A 6,428-nucleotide genomic window follows, 5' to 3' on the forward strand; every position below is an offset into this window, starting at 1 on the left:
CTGGGGTAGAAGACCTTGATGGCTAGGGTCATTGATGGTTGCGGTCCTTGATGTTCAAATCCATAATCGTCTCACATAATCCCATATTGTGTACTTGTTCATTCTAAGACATGTAAAAAAAAGTTGAAAAAAAATATCATGTTAAAAAAATAAAATAAAAAAAGTTTAAAAAAAAACTTCAAAAAAACGGTAAAAAAAATGAGGGGGGACAGAAAAGTTGGGTGGAGGTGGGGGGGCCTTGGGGGTTAGGGTAGGGGCCCCTGGAGGTTGAGGTCCTTGATGGCTAGGGTAATTGATGGTTGCTGTCCTTGATGGTCAAATTCACAATCGTCTCACTAATCCCATATTGTGTACTTGTCTATTATAGCGACCACAGAGTTTCACCCCAAATCTTCCTCTAAAATGTCTCAAACTGTTTCACCCGCTCTTATCTGGCAATGATGTAAACTTCGTACAGCGCTGGCACTGTCATCCCTACTAGTAACGTATATTTATTACAAATAAAAACGTTCGTAAATAAAATTAAACAACTTTCGAGAAAGCCATTTAACCAAATAAAAGTAAAATTAATATGCAAATTTTATTTTAATTACTCATGTACGGCGAGCCAAAATCAAAACCTGCATTAATTCAAAAACGTTAAAAAATTAAATAAAAAACAAGTTTTTTTTAACTGAAAGTAAGGAACGACGTTAAAACTTAAAACGAACACAAATTATTCCGTATATGAAAGGGGCTGTACCTCCTCAACGCCTCGATCTTTACGCTAAGTTTGACTTTCTCACAACTCTATTTTTTTAAACAATAAAAAAATTTTGCGTAAAGAGCGAGGAACTGAGGAGGGGACAGTCCCTTTCATATACGGAATAATTTCTGTTCGTTTTAAGTTTTAACGTTGGTCCTCACTTTCAGTTAAAAAAAACTTGTTTTTTTTATTTAATCAAACAGTTCGTGGTAACGAACTGTAAGTAAGGAGCGACCCGGCTCAATAGTAACCTAAACTATAGAAAACGGGTTTTTGATACCGCTAAATACATCCAAAGAATTATATTTTAATGTTTAATTTCAAATATATAACTTTCATCAAGTTTAGTGCAACACATCAAAAGTAATGCGCCTTAGAAAATTTGGCAGATTTTCAGAAAAAAGGGGGAAAGGCCCCCTAAAAGTTATAGAACCTTAATGAAAATCACACAATCATATTCAGCGTATCAGAGAACCCTACTGTAGCGGTTTCAAGCTCGTATCTACAAAAATGTGGAATTTTTCATTTTTTGCCAGAAGAAAGATCACGGATGCGCGTTTATTTGTTTGTTTGTTTGTTTGTTTGTTTTTTTTTCCAGGGGTGATCGTATCGACCCAGTGGTCCTAGAATATCGTGGGAGGGCTAATTGGAACTGAAATTAAAAGTTCTGGTGCCCTTTTTAAGTGACCAAAATAAATGGATGGCAACTAGGCCCCCTCCCACGCTTATTTTTTTCCCAAAGTCACCCGATCAAAATTTTGAGATAGCCATTTTGTTCAGCATGGTCGAAAATATGATAAATATGTCTTTTAGGATGACTTAATCCCCCGAAGTTCCCAGAGGGAGGGCTAAAAGTTCTTAACTTTACTCAATGTTAACATATAGTATTGGTTATTGGGAAGTATACAGAAGTTTTCAGGAGGTTTTTTTTCGGGTAGTGGGAGGGAAGGGTGGGTCGGTGGTTATGTTGGAGAATCTGTTCATGAAGGAAGTTTTCATGGGGGAAGGGAAATTGCCATGAAGGGGGCGCCGGACTTGCCAGCATTATTTATTGGTTATTGGGGAGTATACAACCATTTTCAGGAAGGATTTTTTCTGGAGGGGAGGGCTATACGAGGGGGTTAATCTGGAGAATATTTCCGTGGAGGATGTTTCTTTGGGGTAAGGGACATTTCTATGAAGGGGGCGCCGGATTTCCAAGCATTATTTAAAAAACGATCAGAAATTAAATAAAAAAAAACAAGTTTTTTCAACTGAAATGTAAGAAGGAATATTAGAACTTAAAACGAACAGAAATTATAACGTATGTGAGGGGTTCTCCCCCAAGTCAATACCTCGCTCTTTACGCTACAGTTTTTTTTTTTAAGTGCTTTCAAAAGAGCTATCTATTCTAATTAAACGGCCTTTGTGATTCAGGGGTGTGTGAATCAAATTTTTTTTTTAACTTTTAACGTAATGAGTGTGGTATTGACTAAGGGGAGAACCCTTTCATATACGTAATAACATATACGTAATAAAAAAAAACAATAAAAAAACAAGCGATACGGCTCAATAGTAATAGAAACTTTTAAAAGCGGAATTTTGACGTCAATAAATGTATCAAAAGAATGTGTTTACAATGCTGATTCTAAATATATAAATTTTATTAAGTTTAGTATTACTCATCAAAGGCTACGAGCCTGAGAAAATTTACTCGATTTTTTAAAGAGGGGGAAACATCCCCTGCATTAACTAAAAAACGATCAGAAATTAAATAAAAAAAAACAAGTTTTTAAACTGAAAGTAAGGAGCGACATTAAAATTTAAAACGAACAGAAATTATTCCGTATATGCAAGGGGATGTCCCCTCCTAAACGCCTCACTCTTTACGCTAAAGTTTTTTGTTGTTTAAACAAAATAAAGTTGTGAGATAGAGTCAAACTTTAGCGTAAAGATCGAGGCGTTGAGGAGGGGACAGCCCCTTTCGTATACGGAATAATTTCTGTTCGTTTTAAGTTTTAACGTCGCTCCTTACTTTCAGTTTAAAAAAATTGTTTTTTTTTGTTTAATCTATAACAGGATCAGTGATCTTTTTAAGTACCTTTACTTCTGACTTTTCCTGATTCAACCATAATCAAGCCCTAATGGGCATGTGATCAGATCAGACCATCGAATAAACATTAATATCCCTACAAAAGGGTAAAAGAGACGGTACTTGTCAATTAGCCGGAACCCACTCGATGTATTCTATATGGAAGATGCTTAAGAAACTAGTCAAACGGGTATTTTGCAATAGAGAACTAGATTGCAAACCGTGGTTTGTCATTGCGCTTACAATATTTAAACTATTGTTTTTTGTGGTTTAGGGAGAAAAAAGGTACCTAGGTTAGGTTACGTATTAAATATATCCTCTGCTTTACCCCCCACCCCCCTAATGTGCAAATATATAGCCCAAATTTCACATAAAGAAAGAAAAACGAGCGAAAATGGGGTTTTTATAGGCCAAATGAAGATACTGAAAAAACAAAGCGAATATTTTGAGAGGACAAACGCCTCTCTTCTTCTGGGTGATACGAAACGATGTATCAATAAAAGCCAAAAATTAAAAGAATTAAAACCAACTACCTAACAACCATAAAAGCGAGTTATTCGCCAATATCCGCGATTTGCACAAAATCCAAAAAAATATGAATTGCCATTGACGGATACTAGCGAACAACTGACAAAGACAAGGAAACAATTCATTCTTTCGAAAAAACAAAATGAACCAGCAATCAAGTAAGTTGGAGAACTATATGATTGGATTTCGGATTTTAATTAGTGCATTTCTTGCAGACACCCTTTGAGACCTAAGGGGTTGTTCACGTGTTTGATTAGATGACTGGGAAAGTGGTTCAAGGTTTATTTCAGGGATTACTAAAGTATCGGCTTCTCTTTTGAGAAAACTGAATTATGACTCGTTTATTCATAAATCACCGGAATCTTTGTTTAAAACTAGACCTAAATGTTGGTATTTATAAATTTCAACAGTTTCTCTGTAGTGCTGGACAATACCTTTGTCATGCAAAATAAGACTAGCTTGATTAAACAAAATAGTATGGTCTGGTTTTCCAAAAATGTGCTCTGCAAGGGCAGAGTCAAAATTTTCTGTTTTTTTCCGCTTTTTAAGTGTATTATTAATTGAACTAGAGTGCTGAATTAATCTATCCGTTAGTCGCTGATTAGTTCTTCCGATATACCAAAGACCACACGAACAAGGAATTCTATAGACCCCGGAGTTTTCACCTATTGGGATAGGATCTTTGCCTTGATAAATTTGGGACCTTATAGTTTTTCTGGGTCTATAATAAGCGCAAATTTTATTTTTTCTTAGATTTTTTGAAATGTGGTCTGAAATCCCTTTAACATATGGGAGACCAAGATAGACTGAATTTTCCCTTTGATTTGTGTTTTCTGTGGAACTATCTGATAATCTTTTAATGCGTTTTGCAATTACAAAATTTATTAAACTAATTGGATAACCATTCCCAAATAAAATATCTCTAAGGTGGTTGAGCTCTAAATCCAAGAAGCGCGTTGAACAAACTTTCAATGCTCTATCAGCTAGAGAAATGACAACTCCTCTTTTCACAGTAGGAGAATGATTTGAGGACTAACTTAAGTAACGGCCATTATGTGTGGCTTTTCTATAGACACTAAACTCGAAACATGAATCATTTCGGTGCATCAGAACATCTAAGAAAGGAAGACGCCTCTCTATCTCTGATTCCTGAGTAAATTTCAGTATTGAATCCAAGGAGTTGAGCAAGTGAAGAAAAGAACCCAGAGACTCGTCACCATGCTCCCATAAATAAAAAATGTCATCTTTAAAACGAACCCAAAATTCAGGTTTACAAGAACTTTGCAAAATAGCCCTTTCTTCAAGGTCTTCCATAAAAATATCAGCCTGTATTGGAGAAAGGGGGGCACCCATGGAGAGCCCATATTTCTGTCTATAAAAAATGCCTCTATAATGGAAGTAAACAGAAAATCTGTTACAAAGGGCTATAAGCGAAAGAAGTGTCTGATACAAAAGAGTAGATTTTTCTGATATAGATGGGTTGGAATTAAGTTTTTGCTCCAAAAGCAGTTCGGCCTTTTGAAGATCACAATTGGTATACATTGAATCTGCATCAAAACTGCCAATTCTTGTATTTGGTTTAACCAAAACTTGCTTTACCTTGGAAACAAAATAAGTGGAATTTTTAATATAGGATTTTTGAGCCTGAATTAGTGGGCGAAATATCACTGATAAGAATTTTCCTATTTTTGCTGTAGGAGAATTAAAAGAAGAAACAATGGGTCGAAGTGGATTACCGGGCTTATGAACTTTAGGAAGACCATAAAAGCGAGGGGACGTGCAACCGCGTGGGTAAAACCTTTTGTACAACTGATCTGTAATTTCACCTTTTCCTTTTAGATAAGAAAGCTCTTTTCGGACTTCCTGCACAAATTTTTCTGTCGGATCGTTAGCTAATTGTTCATATGTGTTAGAATCATTTAAAATTTCTCTGACATTTTTGTCGTAATCATCTGAATCTAATACAACAACAGTATTGCCTTTATCGGCTTTCGTAATAATCCTGGAATGATCTTTATGTAGCGTTTGTAAAACCAAGTGTTCATTTTTACTAAATTTTTTTAAATTTGGATTATTAACAGAAGGTGAATCCAACAAGGTTTCAACAAATTGTGCACTAACCTCAGCAATCTCTCCAATATCCGCACGAGAGTCATGAAAAGCCCCCTCTGTGTTCGTGATAATTTCACTATAAGGTATTTTCGAAAGGGTTATCGAAAATTTCAATCCTTTCGAAAGAATCTGATTTTGCTCTGTTGTAAGGGGCATTTAGCTGAGATTTATCACAGCAGGACCAGGATATGCATTTGGGACAACAGGTGGATTATTAGAGAGTTTGTCCAACTTTAAATGGTGCAATTTCTCGGAAAGTCTTTGTCTAGAAATCCTAAAATCATGCTGAAAAGAATTTTCAGCAATAGCCTTAATTTGATGAAAATCAGCATAAGAAAGCGTACATAATATTTCTCGCTCTAGCCTTAAAATTTACCGTTTTAACCGGTAGCACTTGCTATTGCAAGCGCTAATAATATGATTTAAAATACCAAACCCTATACGCTCTGTAAATTGCCGATCGTTACGTGTGTTTAAGTTAAGTGAAGGTCGCATCGACTAGGGTAAAATACGGTTCATTTTAAAATTATGAAGAAAATACTGTTGATTAATCAAATTAGCATTTTTCTCACAAGAGATATGAATGTAGTGACAACATTGGTTGAATGCTCCCCATAAGCATGACAAAGATAATTTCTTAAGCCACATTGGCCTGACATCACATAAAGAAATAAAAACGAGCAAAAATTGGTTTTTTAATAGGCAAGATGAAGACATTGACAAAAAAAAGTTAATATTTCGAGAGGACAAACGCCTCTCTTCTTCAGCGCAAAACAAAACAACGTATCAATAAAAGCCAAAAATTAAAAGAATTAAAACCAACCACCTAACAACCATAAAAGCGAGTTATTCACCAATATCCGCGATTTGCAAAAAATCCAAAAAAATATGAACTGCCATCGACGGATACTAGCGAACAACAGTAGAAGGGGAGGTGCTACTCCGATCACGCACCCGTGCTGCCACCTACAA

Source organism: Artemia sp. Qi Xiang Cuo, chromosome 20, assembly GCF_049724085.1.
Source record: "Artemia sp. Qi Xiang Cuo chromosome 20, ASM4972408v1, whole genome shotgun sequence".
In the NCBI taxonomy this organism is placed as follows: domain Eukaryota; kingdom Metazoa; phylum Arthropoda; class Branchiopoda; order Anostraca; family Artemiidae; genus Artemia; species Artemia sp. Qi Xiang Cuo.